Source organism: Oncorhynchus mykiss, chromosome 2 (assembly GCF_057628025.1).
Source record: "Oncorhynchus mykiss isolate SJ-2025 chromosome 2, ASM5762802v1, whole genome shotgun sequence".
Taxonomy (NCBI): domain Eukaryota; kingdom Metazoa; phylum Chordata; class Actinopteri; order Salmoniformes; family Salmonidae; genus Oncorhynchus; species Oncorhynchus mykiss.
The window spans coordinates 27,088,122-27,108,806 of NC_143023.1; the positions used below are offsets into that span (position 1 = coordinate 27,088,122).

A 20,685-nucleotide genomic window follows, 5' to 3' on the forward strand; every position below is an offset into this window, starting at 1 on the left:
TGCTTTCGAATTACATACAGTAGGTTCATTGTAGACATAGCATTTTCACTTATTACGAGAAGTCTCATTGAAGTCATCAACAGGAAGATCACACTTCCACTCTATGGCAATTCTACCAACAACATCATGCATCCTATTCTCAGTGCTACCAAGGCACTGCAACTTCCATGTGATCATTTAGCAAAGAGATTTATTAAACATAAAGTGCCATATTACAGTATCTACAGAAATATTTAAAAAAAACAGTTGTGTGTGCATACGTGCATGTGTATGTGTGTTTGTGTATGAATGGGCTAAACAGAAGAAGACCATGTACATCCCTCTTCCTGCTATGCCAGAGCACCGGCTGCCTGCTCTGCAGGGTTCTTGCTCTGTCTTAGAGTCTCTCTCTCTCTCCCTCCCCCCTCCATCCCTCTGTTTCACCTAGAACCATTCCGTGTCTGGCCTCCCCCAACTGATACAAGGTGACAGCTGACTGCCCCCATTAGACCCACTGAACATCTCCAATCTATGTGACAGCAGGCCCTGCTTAGGGCACATGGCCAGGAAGTGGCTGGAGCTGCGTGGGGCCTGAATGGCATTCTTTGCAAACCACCAAGGAGGGCCAGGAGAGGAATATACTGGAGGTAACTGTAGGAGCAGGTACTGGTACAAGTCAGCCACTGCAGAGCTCTACACAAGTCACATGACAGGGTTTTTTTGCAGAGAACTAAAGAAACAAAATGGCAGTTCCTTCAAATACAAAAATGCATAAGGGGTACAGTGGACTAATTAAAAGTGTCAAATGGTAAGGTGAACTAATGGGTCTGTCTTGTCTCTCAGTAAGGAATGCAGGAAGCAGAGGTATTGAGTTCAAGCAGTGTTATTGTTTTAACTCGGAGGATAACCAGGGCAAAGAGAACGAACGTAAATAGAGAAAATTTGTGTCAGGCATGACCACTGGACAGGGAATGCATGTCAGCATAGAGTGAATGTTCCTCACTCAATGTTTACATACAGAAGAGTGGTTCTGCTTTATCACAGGAACAACCTTTATGAGGGCAACACACAGAGGGGGTAATAAAGTCCTCTATAACCAAGACCTCTTACAGTTTGAAGACCACTCAACAATTCCCCATTCTCTGTGTTCAAATAAACTGAAAATAATCTGGCATATATTCATATTATTCTTAATACAATTTCACTCTCTGTAACTTAGAATTTGTGTGTGTGTGATTTGTGCCAAGAATATGCTCATCTTCAAACGCCTTAATTATACTCTGACTACTGTCCCTGCCTGCGGCTTCTCTCACTTCCTGTCTTCCTGCCTGTCTCCCATCCACAGGAAGTACAGACTCTTAGAATCAGAGGAAGATACGCCTTTATTACTCAGGCAGGCCCTCACTGCTGAGGCCAGAACCCTGGCATCTCAGCTATTCAATGACATCCGCCTCCTCATCCTCTCCTCAGCCCTGACAAAGCAAACTGGATTCAGATACGCTGACAGTGACGTCTAAAGGCATCTAAAGAGCTGCCAGTGTGACAGTCAGGCTCCCGCCATGCAGCAACCACCTAAACACAATCAATGAGCGATGTGCTGAATGATCAGCTGAATGAATCAATGAACATTCATTCAGCTGAATCAAAGCCACTGTATGTACTGCGGTTAGCATGCATATGGCTGTACGTATCTGAGGTCCTTGTGGATGGCAATACTAATAAAGGAGGAGAAGCTAATCTATAAAATCGCTTTTTAATGGCCAGCCAACTGTTTTTAATGATGCAGTTTATACCTAATGCTGAATAAAGGTGTGCCATGAGCCCCCCCCCCCCTCCCCCCCGTATCACACTAAAAGGGAAAACAATCTAGAAAAATATGTATTCTGCAAAGAGTTAAGGATCTGTGAAAGACAGAAAAAAATGTAAAGCATTTAGAAAATGCTGCAGTGCATCCAGCCCCAGCCGTGAAACACTCCTCAATGAAAATGCGTCACTTTGGAGTGGTAGAGATATATGGGCTCTGGGAAAATCATAAAACGGCATTTTCCCAGAGCCCATCTAGATGCTAGAACAAAAACTTCATTTGAGGAGCTATTCTCTGCAGGAGTCCTAAGATACTCTAAAATACTGTCTAAACTACACATCAAACAAAGACTCACCTGCAGTGTCACTTCCGTCCAATCAAATGACTGTTTACAAACATCATCAGTACAGGGAGAAATGTTTGTGGACAGCAACTTGATTGGACATTTTGGGTCGACTACTCTAATGCCTTTAACTCCAGGTAAGGAAGCATTAAAGTCAGTGTCTACCCAGAAAAGGAGATTGAGATGGAGGGGGCTGGAGACATTTCTACTGTATTATCTCAACATTCCAGTGGATCATGTCTATTTCAGAAGAGTCTTATAAGTCTATTTATAGGAGGAGGGTAATACAATCCCCCTAACCCAGCTAACACAACCACAGCTAATACAATTCCCTAACCTAGTTTTATGAAAACATCCTATCTGGATTATCAAACATATTCTCAACACCCACTCAGAAATAAAACAACTATAAACACACACACTCGACACTGGAGACGAGGTCAACACAATATCTAAATCTATTCTACCGCCCACACCAAAACAAATAGTGATTCATTCCAATCGAGACAAGACAAGCATGCTTGCCAGTGTTTCAGAACAGAACGTCAGACTAAAGCAGTAGCCAACGACACAAACAGGGAAGTAGCTACTGAAGTAAAATAAGCCTCTCCAAAAACACACTGAGCATGCCCATCCACCAGCAACACAGTACTGTACCACAGCTAATACTACAACAGCCTCCACCCTCCCCATGCTCCCTCTCCCCTGTCAGGTCATCAGTCAACCATTAGTCCATCCCTCACTCTCCCCTATCCCCCGCTCCATCTCTCTCCACCCCTTCATCTGCTCCCTCTCTTCCCGCTGCCCCTCTCCATCCCCCCCATCCCTCTGCTCCCTCTCTCCCCCCTCAGCTCCTTCCTCTCTCCCTCCAGCAGCAGCAGCTGTGTGTGTCTGCCTCAGTGTCCCAAGGTTAGGGCCATCTCGTCTTACCTCCGTCCTCCTCGTCGAAGGAGTTCATGCAGGGGAAGTAGTTGGCCAGCGCCTCGAACGACGCAGACAGGCTCATCTTGCTCTGGGAACGCTGCATGCGCATCCCGGACCCCGGGGCGCCAGCCGCTGCAGTGGCATCATGCCCCTGCCTACCCATGGTCACTGATCAACCACTGATCACCTGAGTCAAGTGGCCTTCTAGCGGAGGTTACAGGTCTCCAGACAGCTCTACCGTGGACCGAGAGGATAACTGAAGAACTGGTTGAACGCTGAAGCTCAAGAGAAGACTATGGAGCTGTACTGTAGCAGAATGGCTCTCTGATGTAGCTCTGCGTGTTGTCTCCCTGTGCTGCGTAGAGTGAGACTGGGTTGAGAGAGAGCTTGCTTGCTTCTCTGCTCCGTGTTAGTGCTCTGTGCTATGTGTCTGCTACTCAGCTCCTCTCCATCCTTCTCCTCTTCTAACGCAATTGGGAAAAGAAGAGAGGGGGGGGCAAGCTGCATCCTTCTCCGCCAATCAGAGGGCTCACTGCTCAGGCGCACCTCGGCTGCCTCTCCAGGCAAAGGAGCTCTACCCAGAGATACAACTCACTGAACACACACACACACACACACACACACACACACACACACACACACACACACACACACACACACACACACACACACACGCACGCACACGCACACATGCACAGACGCACCCACAAATGCAGAGCCACAGAGGTCCCTGTGACAGCCAGCCATTAGGGGCATAAACAACCCTGAACAGCTATTCCACAGGGGGGGGGGGTGTTGGCCACATGCCGGTCACTCACAGTTCACGTGATAGATCTCCATCCCCCTCCCACCCCCACGGTCCCCAGTAGCGCAGTTCTCTTCAGTGTTTTTCCATCAAAGATTGCAGCAAACCCCATGTAGCCAGCTATCCCACTCTCTGTTTAGATACCAATGCATTACCAGTACAGCGGCGCTGAAATTATTGCCATTATCGAAGGAGAATTCACTAGAGCTAGTTCAAATTTACTGCCTGTTAAATAATTGTCATTTGTGAGAGAATCTCACAAAATGGCTGTCAACCGAATTCTTGTCTTTGAGACATCACTTCTTTCAACATCATTTCAAGCACCTACGCTACAACATGGACTGTATGAATTAGTCGCCATAAACACTGCAGAGTTCATTATGGCCATCTCTGGCATCTCTCTCTTCAACCTGAGGCAACAGATATCCTCTAAACAGCTCACTTCAGTACTGGGAGTGTGTGTGCTTGGACCAGCTTGGACCAGCTTGGACCATCCATCCAGAACCACTTCAGTCCAGATCTCACAGGTGGTTCCTAAGACCCTTTACAAAGTTTGTGAGCACGGTAAAATTAGATTGGAATATAGGGCATCTCTCCCACATGCCATTACAATCTAGGACATCAGGCTTGGTGAAGAGAGAGAGCCAAAATATCTGTAGAGGCAGGTTAGCACTGAAACAACAGACCGCTAAATTGTGCTGTTTTAACTATCTTGTCAGAAAACCAACTGCTGTGCTTTTTCTCAGAGAAACTGGCAGAATAGACACAGTACTGGCCAATTACTGAACAAGCACTGAGCTGCTCTCCTTTAAATATAGCATACCTCTGGGCTACAGTCCCTCACTGGGAATAAAAGTCCTCACTAAGAGAAACACTGCAACCTATTTCCACGAAATAAAATCGCCCAATTTCCCCTTTTGTCCATTGAATGACATGTTCTCATGTTCTCAAGTGAAGGAAATTAGACAGAAGAGAATAACACCGCCTGAACCAATTGGGTCATTTTAATGCGTCATCTGACTGTAGCAGTTTGGAATATGACAAGGATTCGACCAGAGTGAAAGTTGAGATATGCGTACTAAACATTTGACTTTCGTTTAAATCCTGAATTGTTCTTAATGGCAGACATTTACATTTTTAAGTGCACTAAAATCAGAATACAACTCATTGTGTATTAATGAGGATCCTGCTAACACCTCCTCCTACGTATCACAACCATCAGACACACCATTATCTTTGAGGTAGGTGATCCGGATGTGAGAGCCAGAGGCTTAATGTTTTGGAGTGGCACCCATAATTATTGGATCATTATAATGAGTGAGGTCACACTAACAAGCCAAAAGTACGTGCATCTTTATATTGCTGGACTATTCATTCCAGAGTGTGACACACTCATCACTACAGGAAGAAGACAGAAGATAGCAATAAGTGCAGCTTTGTTAAGTAGTCTTGTCACTTGATATGGCAGAGGGTGATGTGTTCTGTTGGTCTCAGAGCTCTAGTACTCTACTGAATGCTTGGCTGACTCCTGATTCCTTGTTCCATTAGTTCTATAGAACGAAGAATACCCAACTACATTCTACATGTTTCAAAGAGTAAAGGACTTGCAGAGAGGTAGATCACTACAGCACATCAGACATTCCCTCTGAGGACACTTGTTCTTCCCTGTGAAGAATCCTTCAACCATGAGGTTGGTGTGGGGATTATGACAGGTCTAAAATGGAAAATATTCATCGGAGTGGCAGATTGTAAGAGATGAATCAGATTGGAGCTGATATATATACCTTATAAGTAACCCACAAACAAGGTCTTAGTGTGGAAAAAATATCTACAGTATATACAGTGCCTTGCGAAAGTATTCGGCCCCCTTGAACTTTGCGACCTTTTGCCACATTTCAGGCTTCAAACCCCGCTTGGGGTATGTCTCTATCAGTTTTGCACATCGAGAGACTGACATTTTTTCCCATTCCTCCTTGCAAAACAGCTCGAGCTCAGTGAGGTTGGATGGAGAGCATTTGTGAACAGCAGTTTTCAGTTCTTTCCACAGATTCTCGATTGGATTCAGGTCTGGACTTTGACTTAGCCATTCTAACACCTGGATATGTTTATTTTTAAACCATTCCATTGTAGATTTTGCTTTATGTTTTGGATCATTGTCTTGTTGGATGACAAATCTCCGTCCCAGTCTCAGGTCTTTTGCAGACTCCATCAGGTTTTCTTCCAGAATGGTCCTGTATTTGGCTCCATCCATCTTCCCATCAATTTTAACCATCTTCCCTGTCCCTGCTGAAGAAAAGCAGGCCCAAACCATGATGCTGCCACCACCATGTTTGACAGTGGGGATGGTGTGTTCAGCTGTGTTGCTTTTACGCCAAACATAATGTTTTGCATTGTTGCCAAAAAGTTCAATTTTGGTTTCATCTGACCAGAGCACCTTCTTCCACATGTTTGGTGTGTCTCCCAGGTGGCTCGTGGCAAACTTTGAACGACACTTTTAATGGATATCTTTAAGAAATGGCTTTCTTCTTGCCACTCTTCCATAAAGGCCAGATTTGTGTAATATACGACTGATTGTTGTCCTATGGACAGAGTCTCCCACCTCAGCTGTAGATCTCTGCAGTTCATCCAGAGTGATCATGGGCCTCTTGGCTGCATCTCTGATCAGTCTTCTCCTTGTATGAGCTGAAAGTTTAGAGGGACGGCCAGGTCTTGGTAGATTTGCAGTGGTCTGAAACTCCTTCCATTTCAATATCATCGCTTGCACAGTGCTCCTTGGGATGTTTAAAGCTTGGGAAATCTTTTTGTATCCAAATCCGGCTTTAAACTTCTTCACAACAGTATCTCGGACCTGCCTGGTGTGTTCCTTGTTCTTCATGATGCTCTCTGCGCTTTTAACGGACCTCTGAGACTATCACAGTGCAGGTGCATTTATACGGAGACTTGATTACACACAGGTGGATTGTATTTATCATCATTAGTCATTTAGGTCAACATTGGATCATTCAGAGATCCTCACTTAACTTCTGGAGAGAGTTTGCTGCACTGAAAGTAAAGGGGCTGAATAATTTTGCACGCCCAATTTTTCAGTTTTTGATTTGTTAAAAAAGTTTGAAATATCCAATAAATGTCGTTCCACTTCATGATTGTGTCCCACTTGTTGTTGATTCTTCACAAAAAAAATACAGTTTTATATCTTTATGTTTGAAGCCTGAAATGTGGCAAAAGGTCGCAAAGTTCAAGGGGGCCGAATACTTTCGCAAGGCACTGTAGATACACAGCTTTGATATTTGTCTTTACCTAGCAACGTACATGCAACATTACCATAACAACCCAGAGCTACTGTAAACCAAGGGTGTGAAAGATTCAGAGGAATGGTCCATACGTTCTGGGAAGTGGAATTGCACGTGTCTCACTGACCACGTGACTGTGATCGGCGTTCAACGAAAACAACACGTTGTGCAGGTGCCGTGTGCCACAACATTAGCACCTTTGGCGTAGCCAACCCTGCACCTTCCACCCAACCAAGGATCAGTCCCAAGTGATGACGTAAAGACCAATGACCAAGGTGTTGAATACAATGCACAGACTCGTCTGAAGAAAATGAGGTTGATTACATAGCCAGCTGGTTTATTTCCCACATGTCTGTGTAGATCTGGTGTCCACAAATAGAGTCCACTTCACACTTCACACTTCTTTCAGAGAACAAAAAAATAAATAAATGAAAGCCAGGGGCTCAAATCTCATTAATTGTGAAATATACTGCACATGAGTAAGAAAAGGTCTCTCTATTGAAGTAATTCATATTAATTAATGCAGCAAGTTAAAAGTTGGCCATTAGTATAAAGCATAGAAGGTCATTTCAACTCTTTTATATGACAGCTGGTGAAGAAATTAACTGTGCTTTACATTATCTTCATTTCTGTAATCAGTTCTCTGTTCATCACTATCCTAAGGAAACAGAGCATTAAAGCATCACTGATCAATTAGTCTACAGTAGAGGTCTATGGGCATAAAGTAGATGCCCACAGACTTGGGTCAAATACAGAAAATATATGAAATACTTTCAAATACTTGGTCATTGTTTGATTTAGTTTCCCTGGTACAATGGAACCAATGATATATTGCACACTTCAAATCAAGCGCACCTGAAACACTTTCAATATGCATTCTGACCGTGGTCTGGAAGTCCATAGATACCTTATAAGACTGTACAGCAATGACCGCCTCAACATCTTTGGCTCTTTGCCAACAACGTGTACAATAGTTTTTAAGATGTATTAGTCATTGCTTCACAGACAGAGATATGTGTTTTATTACGATCAAAACAGCAAAAAGACGACAGATAGTCGGGAAAATAAGAGCACCTAACACGACGGGAATCCCAAGAATGCTACTCATCAGATGATAACAGCAAGTCCAGGGCAAAATAACCCAGAAGTGACGCGGGTGGTGAGCAACAACATAAAGACATCAAAGACTGGTTGGTCTTTGGGGAAGAAAACGTGTGTGATTGATTGCGCAGGGTGAGGCCGAGCGTTAGACAGAGAAACAGAACCAGTCAGCCTGCAGAGTGTAAACACAGCCTAATGGAGCTGTCCTGTCCTGTCCCTTCTGTTTCATCTCTCTCCAATGCCCAGTCAACCACCGTCATACAGACCAGCACAACAGCAGCCCTCAGACCATACAGCTATGGCTATAATGAGGTGGCAGGGTAGCCTAGTGGTTAGAGCGTTGGACTAGTAACCGAAAGGTTGCAAGTTCAAATCCCTAAGCTGACAAGGTAAATATCTGTCATTCTGCCCCTGAACAGGCAGTTAAGGGAGAACGGATTTGAAGACTAATGATATAATATTGTTTTGTATTGTTTCAAGTCACATCAGATTAGATCACATGACATACATATAGGGTGGGGGGGAAGCCAAGGTATGGAGATGTGAGGCGTCAGTATCTCAGTTTGATCCAACAGCTCATTCCATTTCACAGAGGTTAGTCAGGCAAACTTTACAGTAACGGTCAGAGGAACTACAGGATGGAAAGTCCACTGACGCCGAGGAAACCAAAAGAGGCAGATTTCTGGGAAGAAGAGAGTGTAAAAGAGAGTTATGGTTTGGATACTTGTCAAAGCTACATTAAGACTGACATTGAGCCCTCTTCAATAACACACATTAGCCCTACGTGTTGTTTCCAGGAACCAATGGAATCCTTCAGGTCTCAGGCAAGGTCACACAAGTGTTTTCAACAAACCACCCGTTACGCACGCACACACACAGAGCTTACCGTATGTAGTTCACACCATCAGTTTGTGAGGAAAGTGTGACGTGTGGAGGTGGACACACAAGGTAAGATGAAGTAGGAACACACTGAGCTGTATAGAGACAGCAGCCGCACAGTGACTACCTGTACTCAGTGGTGTGAATACACTGACAGACAGAGAGGGAGAGATGGTGAGAGAGAGAGAAAACGAGAGAATGAGAGAGGGATGTTATGACAGCCGTGGGATGGCTTTCAGATTCAAGATAATCATCTATAATACATTTTGCAATCACGTTTCACGTTCCACTCTCTAATACAGTATACATATGCATCAGTAGTGTTATGATGCAAAAGATCATACATCATACCAATGAAAACAAAACTGTTTTGTTTGAGTGACATGTGGCCTGTGAAGGCAATATCATGGATATGTCATCATTAAACAAAATACTAGTTAAAAAGAAAACAGGAACACTTCCCAGAACGAATAGGACATTCAAAAACCCAACTGTTGGTGACTAAAGGATATAGACATCAAATAATACATTTTGACAGACTGCTCATAGCTCTTCCTCATTGAAAAACAGTATTATTACACATTGGAACACAGAGTGGGAGGACAGTCAAGCAGTCGAGACCAGAAACAGAACATATCTTTAGTAATGGTTAAAACCATGGTGAGTGAGTGAGTGATAGGGGAAGTGTATGTTTAGCACAGCTGTGTTGAATGTCTGTCTGTGGGCAGTCAGTCTGTGGTCGGAGAGGAGCTGACTTGGTGACACAGGAGCCATATGCTAGGGGAAGGGGCGTGAGGTGAGTCACGTTCCAAGCTGACAGACTAACAGGCTGTCGGTGGATGAGACGTTTACCAAAAAAACAACAGTGTTATGTTATGTAAGCTGATAGGCCAATGGTAAAGCTGCTTAATGGATGGATCATCCCTTTTCCATGATTCAATGGCACCCTATTCCCTATGTAGAGCAGTAGTTTTGACCAGAGCTATGGGCCCTGGTGAAAAGTTGTGCACTATAAAGGTAACCTGGATGTTGTAACTATTAACGAATGGCATCACAGTCAACAGCAGAAAGAAACCGAAAAAGACCACACAGCTTAGGGAGTGAGTGAGGCAACTGGGGAAAACCTTACTAGTCATTATTTTAATAGTCATTTAGCAGATAGCTTTATCCAAAGCAACTTCTAGTTAACAATAACACATACAGGTAACTGACAAAATAATGGAAACACATGAGTAAATAAGGGATACATTTAATGCAGACGGAAAGTATTCAGACCCCGCGACTTTTTCTACATTTTGTTACGTTACAGCCTTATTCTAAAATGCAATAAATAAATAAATAAAAATATTTTGCAATCTACACACAATACCCCATAATGACAAAGCGAAAATGTATTAAAAATAAAAGGTATTCGGACCCTTTGCTATGCAACTCGAAATTGAGCTCAGGTGCCTCCTATTTCCATTGATCATCCTTGAGCGGTTTCTACAACTTGATTGGAGTCCACCTGTGGTAAATCCCTTCTAAACAAGGGGCAGAACCGACTGTGTTCCTAGGCCATCAAGGAAAATACAATTTTTTTTCTTAACTGACTTGCCTAGGTAAATAAAGGTCAAATCAAAAAATTTAAAGCATGCACAGACCAACTGGCAAGTGTCTTCACTGACATTTTCAACCTCTCCCTGACCGAGTCTGTAATACCAACATGTTTCAAGCAGACCACCATAGTCCCTGTGCCCAAGAACAACAAGGTAACCTGCCTAAATAACTACCGACCTGTAGCACACGTCTGTAGTCATGAAGTGTTTTGAAAGGCTGATCATGGCTCACATCAACACCATTATCCCAGAAACCCTAGACCAACTCCAATTTGCATACCGCCCCAGCAGATGCACAGATGACACAATCTCTATTGCACTCCACACTGCCCTTTCACTCCTGGACAAAAGGAACACCTACGTGAGAATGCTATTCATTGACTACAGCTCAGCGTTCAACACCATAGTGCCCTCAAACCTCATCACAACTGGATCCTGGACTTCCTGACGGGCCGCCCCCAGGTGGTAAGGGTAGGTAACAACACGTCTGCCACGCTGATCCTCAACACTCGGGCCCCTTAGGGGTGTGTACTTAGTCCCCTCCTGTACTCCCTGTTCACCCATGACTGCGTGGCCAAGCATGACTCCAACACCATCATTACTTTTTCAGACAACACAACAGTGATCACCGAAAACGATGAGACAGCCTATAGGGAGGAGGTCAGAGACCTAGCAATGTGGTGCCAGGCTAAGAACTTCTCCCTCAACGTGATCAAGACAAAGGAGTTGATCGTAGACTACAGGAAAAGGAGGGCCGAGCACACCCCATTCTAATCGACAGGACTGTAGTGGAGCAGGTTGTCCACATCACCAACAAACTGTCATGGTCCAAACACACCAAGACAGTCGTGAAGTGGGCACAACAACGCCTATTCCACCTCAGGAGAGGAGGTAGTGTGTAGCACATCACTGGGGCCAAGTTTCCTGCCATCCAGGACCTCGATACCAGGCGGTGTCAGAGGAAGGCCCTAAAAATGTACAAAGACGCCAGCCTCCCTAGTCATAAACGGTTCTCTCTGCTACCGCATAGCAAGCGGTACCGGAGCACCAAGTCTAGGTCCAAACGGCTTCTTAATTATGGCTCGGGGCAGTATTGAGTAGCTTGGATGAATAAGGTGCCCAGAGTAAACTGCCTGCTACTCAGGCCCAGTTGCTAATATATGCATAGATTTAGATAGAAAACACTCTGAAGTTTATAAAACTGTTTGAATGATGTATGTGAGTATAACAGAACTCATTTGGCAGGCAAAAACCTGAGATAAAATCCAACCAGGAAGTGGGAAATCTGAGGTTTGTAGTTTTTCAAGTAATTGCCTATCGAATATACAGTGTCTATGGGGTCATATTGCACTTCCTAAGGCTTCCACTAGATGTCAACAGTCTTTAGAACCTTGTTTCAGGCTTCTACAGTGAAGGAGGGGGGGATGAGAGCTGATTAGTCAGGGGTCTGGGGTCTGGCAGAGTGCCATGAGCTGATCACGCGCGCTCACGTGAGAGTTAGCTGCGTTCCATCGCATTTCTACAGACAAATAAATGATCCGGTTGGAACATTATTGAAGATTTATGATAAAAACATCCTAAAGATTGATTCTATACTTTGTTTGACATGTTTCTACGAACTGTAATATGACCTTTCGTCTGAACTTTTGCCTGGACTTGCCCGTGCCTCGTGAGTTTGGATTGTGTACTAAACGCGCAAACAAAAAGGAGGTAGTTGGACATATATTATGGACTTTATCGAACAAATCGAACAAATCAAACATTTATTGTGGAACTGGGATTCCTGGGAGTGCATTCTGATGAAGATCATCAAAGGTAAGTGAATATTTATAATGCTATTTCTGACTTCTGTTGACTCCACAACATGGCGGATATCTGTATGGCTTGTTTTGTTGTCTGAGCGCTGTTCTCAGATTATTGCATGGGGTGCTTTTTCGGTAAAGCTTTTTTGAAATCTGACACAGCGGTTGCATTAAGGAGAAGTTTATCTAAAGTTCCATGCATACACTTGTATTTTCATCAACATTTATGATGAGTATTTCTGTAAATTGATGTGGCTCTCTGCAAAATCACCAGATGTTTTGGAAGCAAAACATTACTGAACGTAACGCGCCAATGAAACCTGATATTTGTGGATATAAATATGAACTTTATCGAACAAAACATACATGCATTGTGTAACATGAAGTCCTATGAGTGTCATCTGATGAAGATCATCAAAGGTTAGTGATTAATTGTATCTCTATTTCTGCTTTTTGTGACTCCTCTCTTTGGCTGGAAAAATGGCTGTGTTTTTCTGTGACTAGGTGCAGACCTAACATAATCGTTTGGTGTGCTTTCATCGTAAAGCCTTTTTGAAATCGGACACTGGGGTGGGATTAACAACAAGTTTATCTTTACACTGGTGTAAAATACTTGTGTGTTTGAGGAATTTTAATTATGAGATTTCTGTTGTTTTGAATTTGGCGCCCTGCACTTTCACTGGCTGTTGTCATTTTGATCCCGTTAGCGGAATCTAAGCCATAAGAAGTTTCTACCCACAAGCCACGAGACTGCTGAACAGCTAACCAAATGGCTACCCAGTCTTTGAGATACTCGAGCAAAACGCGAGCAAAACCTCGAAACTTCCTTAGATATTGTGCACCAGCTGTTGTTTACATACAGTATATGCATAGGCCCCCGCCCCGTGTCTTACCAGAGGCTGCTGTTCTATCCTGCCAATAGAGTGTATAACCCGCCAGCTGTATATTCTTAATGTCGTCGTTCAGCCACGACTCTGTGAAACATAAGATATTACAGTTTTTAATGTCCCGTTGGTAGGATATACACGCCTTCAGTTTGTCCCATTTATTTTCCAGTGATTGAATGTTACCTAGCAGGACGGAAGGCAAAGGCAGATTAGCCACTTGTCGCCTGATCATCACAAGGCTCCCTGATCTTTTTCCGCAAAATCTCAGTGTCCTTCTCCAGCGAATCACAGGTATCCCTCCCCTCCGACTCATTGAGGAAAAACTCTTTGTCTAATCTGAGGTGAGCTACCTCGACTGACCTGTGCCCCCGCACTTTGACTCTGTACAGGTACCCCCTGTATATAGCCTCGTTACTGTTATTTTATTGTTGCTCTTTAGTGATTTATTTTTCTATTTTCTTATTTTTTTCATTTTTACTTGTATTTATTTATTCTTTACTTCAGTTTATTTAGTAAAACCTTTAACACTTATTTTTTCTTAACTGTATTGTTGGTTAAGGGTTGTAAGTAAGCATTTCACTGTAAGGTTGTATTAGGCATACCTGTTGTATTAGGCGCATGTGACAAGTAACATTTGATTTGATTTTGATGGTCATCTCAGTGACCAGATCTCAACCCAATTGAATACTTATGGGATATTTTGGAGCGGCTCCAAGAGGTGCTAGGTGCTGTTCTGGCACATGGTGGCAGAAATGCCCTATTAAGATGATCATGGGATACAGGAAAAGGATGGCCAAGCACACCCCCATTCTCCCTATTAAGACACTTTATGTTGGCGTTTCCGTTTCATTGGGCAGTTCCTTGTACATCAAGCATTATATGTGCCCATGCCAGAATACCCAAAAACACAACCGTCCAAAATGGAGAGGTACTGTCTGTCCAACACTGAGAACAGTTTGTTTTCATTTTGCAGTGTTTTGCTAGTGTTCCCTACACGGTGAACATTTTGTGTTGCCAGCACCATAACTCCAATCAACGGAGTCATCATGCCAACCACAAAGAGTGTTAAGTAGAACCACTTAACCAAGAAGAGATGTACTGTAATGTACTGACGGAAGAACATGATCGAGACAGAGACCCATAATAAAAGTGCCCACGTTGGTTCGGTAGACATGGACGGGCACATGGGACAGATGTGAGCCAAAAGACAGGTGTCCCAGTCAGCTCACTCACACGTGTCCTACTCTGCTTGCTCAAAACAGCTTGTTTGGCCGTCTTGTGTTTCTGTAACTATTGCTACATTATCGTGTCTAACTTGGTTTTTATTGATTCAAAACAAAAGCCATCATGTATTTGTGACAAAAAAGGCAAAACTAGGACATTAGTTAACATCATGGACAACGCAAAGCACATGAAGCATCTGTTGTATCATGTGCCATTAGACAACATTAAGTTATTCATTCAAAAATAATGTCAATAAGACAATCACTGCCTTGTGAATAATCACTCTGAAAGATGTTCGGTACATCAACATTGATCCTAATACATTATTTGAAGAAATTCTTTGTAGAAATGCAAAACTTCAGATTCAAAACGATGAGAATAAGATAGAGTTAACATATAAGACAAGTTAAAGGAAAGATTCACCCATTTTGAATCTTATATTGTATTTGTGCATCTCTGACTGATGTTCTATCGATTCCTGGGGTCATTTCACGTTTTCATATATCCGAAATATTCACCATTCAAGCAGGCAGAATTACAGCCGGTATGACCCGTTTTGCATCACATGAAAACATTTAATGACCCCGGGAATCGATAGATCACTCAGAGATGCACAAATACAATACAACATTCAAAATGGGTGAATCTTTCCTTTAAGTCCAGTGCCATAAAAGTAAAGGTTTGACTCAAATTGCTCTGTCTCCTTGGGTTAGTAACAGTTGTCACTGTGGTTCTTTCCTCATTGCTTGACAAGCCCCTCTCTAACTGGAAAAAAATGCATTCTCCAGTCAGTGTCTGTGAACTACATCAGAAATCAGTCCACAATGAAATTGTGAAGTGTGATTAGTAAAATGTAAAAATTTCAGAGTGGATATAAACTCCAGCTTGGTCATGACAGATGTACTGTCCTACAGATAATTCAGTACTAACCAGTGCCCCACATTTGTGATGAGAGAGAGAGAGGGGGGGGGGGGAGAAAGGGAGAGAGGGGGGACAAAGAGAGCATGAGGTAGCGTTATAGCAGTCGTTATAGCAGCAGTTGTTATCAGCAGTTGTTATAGCGGCAGTCGTTATAGCAGCAGTTGTTATCAGAGCAGTCGTTATAGCATCAGTCGTTATCGGAGCAGTCGTTATAGCAGCAGTCGTTATCAGAGCAGTCGTTATAGCAGCAGTTGTTATAGCGGCAGTCGTTATAGCAGCAGTCGTTATAGCGGCAGTCGTTATAGCAGCAGTCGTTATCATAGCAGTCGTTATAGCGGCAGTCGTTATAGCAGCAGTCGTTATCATAACAGTCGTTATAGCGGCAGTCATTATAGCGGCAGTCATTATCAGAGCAGTCGTTATCAGAGCAGTCGTTATCGCAGCAGTCGTTATCAGAGCAGTCGTTATAGCAGCAGTCGTTATCAGAGCAGTCATTATAGCGGCAGTCGTTATAGCAGCAGTCGTTATAGCAGCAGTCGTTATCAGAGCAGTCGTTATAGCAGCAGTCGTTATAGCAGCAGTCGTTATAGCAGCAGTCGTTATAGCAGCAGTTGTTATAGCAGCAGTCGTTATAGCAGCAGTCGTTATAGCGGCAGTCGTTATAGCAGAAGTCGTTATCAGAGCAGTCGTTGTCAGAGCAGTCGTTATAGCAGCAGTCGTTATCATAGCAGTCGTTATAGCGGCAGTCATTATAGCAGCAATCGTTATCGGAGCAGTCGTTATCAGAGCAGTCGTTATAGCAGCAGTCGTTATAGCAGCAGTCGTTATAGCAGCAGTTGTTATAGCAGCAGTCGTTATAGCAGCAGTCGTTATAGCGGCAGTCGTTATCAGAGCAGTCGTTATCAGAGCAGTCGTTATAGCATCTGTCGTTATAGCAGCAGTCGTTATAGCAGCAGTCGTTATAGCAGCAGTCGTTATAGCAGCAGTCGTTATAGCGGCAGTCGTTATAGCAGAAGTCGTTATCAGAGCAGTCGTTGTCAGAGCAGTCGTTATAGCAGCAGTCGTTATCATAGCAGTCGTTATAGCGGCAGTCGTTATAGCGGCAGTCATTATAGCAGCAATCGTTATCGGAGCAGTCGTTATCAGAGCAGTCGTTATCGCAGCAGTCATTATCGGAGCAGTCGTTATAGCAGCAGTAGTTATCAGAGCAGTCGTTATAGCAGCAGTCGTTATCAGAGCAGTCGTTTTGGCGGCAGTCGTTATCGCGGCAGTCGTTATCGCGGCAGTCGTTATCAGAGCAGTCGTTATAGCAGCAGTTGTTATAGAAGCAGTCGTTATAGCAACAGTCGTTATAGCAGCAGTCGTTATAGCGGCAGTCGTTATAGCAGCAGTCGTTATAGCAGCAGTCGTTATCAGAGCAGTCGTTATCAGAGCAGTCGTTATAGCAGCAGTCGTTATAGCGGCAGTCGTTATAGCGGCGGTCGTTATAGCGGCAGTCATTCTAGCAGCAGCCTCAGTGTAGTGTAGGCTACCTGGGAGCAGTGGTGCTCCATGCATCATCCAACACTATGTGTCTGGCCTCCTCTGAGATGAATTAGGAACCAGCTCTAAAAAGTGGTGGTGGTGGTGGTGGTGGTGGTGGCGGTGGCGGTGGTGGTGGTGTGTGTGTGTGTGTGTGTGTGTGTGAGTGCATGTGTGTGAGAGACTGGAGCCCAGATTAGGAGAAGATGAATTACCCTCCTCTGGACTCTAGAAGCTCAAAATTCAGCTATTTTACAGTCTAGAACAGACACTTAGTTGAGGGACAGTAGAGCACATTATCGACGTTCCAATCTATAAGTGGTGAGGCTGGTATGTACACAATGCATATTGGACTACATCTGTGTGTCTCTTTCTCTCTAATGCTTTTCCAACAGAATGAGATATAACATCTCCGGCATGGCAGCTCTGCCTGAACACCAAGTAAGCCATCAGTAAGTTCAGACTGGAGAACGGCTCTGCTACTTCCCAGACAGACTTTATCAGGACTCAGAGTGTTAAAATAACAGCATAGAGAGACAACCCAGGGAGGGCTTGGGACAATACTCACTATTTGTGCTGCAAGACAATAAGGACTAGGTCAATCATACATGTCTTACAGTCTGACCTGTGTGGTGGAATTATTGTAATCAAAAGGAGAGACTTTTAGATTTCTTCAAAACAATCAAACTTTATAATTTAATTAGTGCAGTAATGGAGCTGGTCGGTAGTCACCTCTGGAAGTGATCACTTTGAGCCACAGCATTTTATAGCAAAGTCCATCCTCCTTCAGCCTACATGACAAACAACAGATGTATGGAATGGGTCACAAGGTTAAGATTTGTATGAAAGATACTTATAATTCACAGCTGACAGCATCTGCTGTAAAACTGTCCTCATTGTGTAGAGACCAGGGCCTTGCCCAGCAAATCTATATTGGAGCCATCTCCCCCTGGTACCCCAGTACAGAAACATTAACTCATGCTCTGGAATGCGGTATCACCCAAGACATTGTACATCTCCTGTCAGTTTTAAATCTCCCAGAGGCCCACTTTCAGTTCACACAGACACAATAGAGTTATAAGAACAATATTATGTTGCATAAAACAACTATTTGATGCAATTACAGCATTATAACATAGTCTTGAAATTTTGCTCTCACACATGACCTTTAGAAAGTACAATAGGAACATGCAGATGTTTCTGGGCCAGGATGCATATTAATCAAGTGTTGTTGAGATCACAAGACGGCAATGCAATTCTGTAACTGCCGACACTATCCTTATCAGCACATTTTATGACAACTTGCCTAGAAAGATGCTGAGATAGTAAATATGACAGATTGGTGAAGTTTAGGACATCATGTTTATTACCCTATCTGTCCTATTTGAACACATCACATTTTATTAGTTACAATATCAGTACATTTGATACACTGCATAAGGCAATACACAGCAACAATTTTCCTATGGCTTGCAGAATTTGAGGCACTAAAGTGTGTTTTTTTCTGCTGAGGCAGATTTGGGGAGAAGGATTGTAAAGGGATTTAGAGTCTTCTCTACCGAGGCTAGAGTGTAATTACTAGACTGCTGAACGAGGTGTGAAACAATCAAACGTTATAAATCAACTCTGTTTCAGCTTGGTCATGAGTAACGCCACGCTGACACATACACGCACACATGCTCACATGTGTACACACCCACACACAAGCGCACGCACACACACACACACACACACAAGTGCACGCACATGCACACACACAGAAAAACCTCAGCCCTATGAAGCAACTCCCACAACAAGATGAATTACACCAATATGTTCATATGATATGATACCTCAACCTTATGATACCTCAACCTTACGGTAACCTTGAATTAACACGGCAGCATAGCGAATAACAAGGTCAATACATTACGTGCCTGGTACAGTAAAATAGTCCCTTCAGCAGAAATATCCAAAGACCAACACGTGAGAACTTTATATCTGTTACACAGAGCTATTTTAAGTAAGAACAAATACCATTGTCTTAGATAAAGGAATGAAAGGAACAAAGTGTGTGCGTGTGTGTTTGTTTGTTTGCACGTGACCTCTTGATGCCCACTTGGGAACAACCCCTGTACGTCTGTCAGTCAGTCAGACACACCTCTGTGAGGCCAAACTGCTCCTATCCCATCCACATGGCTTCCATCCTTTGAATGCGCCCCTCAAGTCGGTGGCCAGTGCCTCTGGGTAAAGCAACAACAAAGTAGGCCAAAGAGAGAGAGTGCATCGCAGGGGGACGACATGGCAGAATCTCAATCCATTGATTGGTTCAGAACCAAGACAAAGATTTGAGAGACGGACACACTCACGCTGATGCACCTAAAAGCATTGAGTGAAATATTGATATGCTCTTAAGATTCGAGCTGAAACGGGATGTGTGTGTGTGTGTATGTGTATGTGTATGTGTATGTGTGTGTGTGTGTGTGTGTGTGTGTGTGTGTGTGTGTGTGTGTGTGTGTGTGTATTTTTCAGCAAAACCTTGACATGGACAGGCCTGCCTGACTTGTAGCAAAACATGACAATATATATTATATATACACTGCTCAAAAAAATAAAGGGAGCACTTAAACAACACAATGTAACTCCAACACTTCACACTTCTGTAAAATCAAACTGTCCACTTAGGAAGCAACACTGATTGACAATAAATTTCACATGCTGTTGTGCAAATGGAATAGACAACAGGTGGAAATTATAGGCAATTAGCAAGACACCCCCAATAAAGGAGTGGTTCTGCAGGTGGTGACCACAGACCACTTCTCAGTTCCTATGCTTCCTGGCTGATGTTTGGGTCACTTTTGAATGCTGGCGGTGCTTCCTCTCTCGTGGTAGCATGAGACGGAGTCTACAACCCACACAAGTGGCTCAGGTAGTGCAGCTCATCCAGGATGACACATCAATAGGAGCTGTGGCAAGAAGGTTTGCTGTGTCTGTCAGCGTAGTGTCCAGGGCATGGAGGCGCTACCAGGAGACAGGCCAATACATCAGGAGACGTGGAGGAGGCCGTAGGAGGGCAACAACCCAGCAGCAGGACCGCTACCTCCGCCTTTGTGCAAGGAGGAGCAGGAGGAGCACTGCCAGAGCCCTGCAAAATGACCTCCAGCAGGCCACAAATGTGCATGTGTCTGCTCAAACGGTCAGAAACAGACTCCATGAGGGTGGTATGAGGGCCCGACGTCCACAGGTGGGGGTTGTGCTTACAGCCCAACACCATGCAGGACGTTTGGCATTTGCCAAAGAACACCAAGATTGGCAAATTCGCCACTGGCGCCCTGTGCTCTTCACAGATGAAAGTAGGTTCACACTGAGCACATGTGACAGACGTGACAGAGTCTGGAGACGCCGTGGAGAACGTTCTGCTGCCTGCAACATCCTCCAGCATGACCGGTTTGGCGGTGGGTCAGTCATGGTGTAGGGTGGCATTTCTCCATGTGCTCGCCAGAGGTAGCCTGACTGCCATTAGGAACCGAGATGAGATCCTCAGACCCCTTGTGAGACCATATGCTGGTGCGGTTGGCCCTGGGTTCCTCCTAATGCAAGACCATGCTAGACCTCATGTGGTTGGAGT

The 20,685-nt window shown here is 43.9% G+C and overlaps 1 protein-coding gene across 43 annotated transcripts in view; it reads right to left on the reverse strand.

Moving 5' to 3' along the window:
* Positions 1–20,685, reverse strand: part of LOC110485663 (regulating synaptic membrane exocytosis protein 2) — a 208,598-nt gene that overhangs the window by 5,434 nt on the left and 182,479 nt on the right. The gene's annotated exons all lie outside the window — the stretch shown is intronic.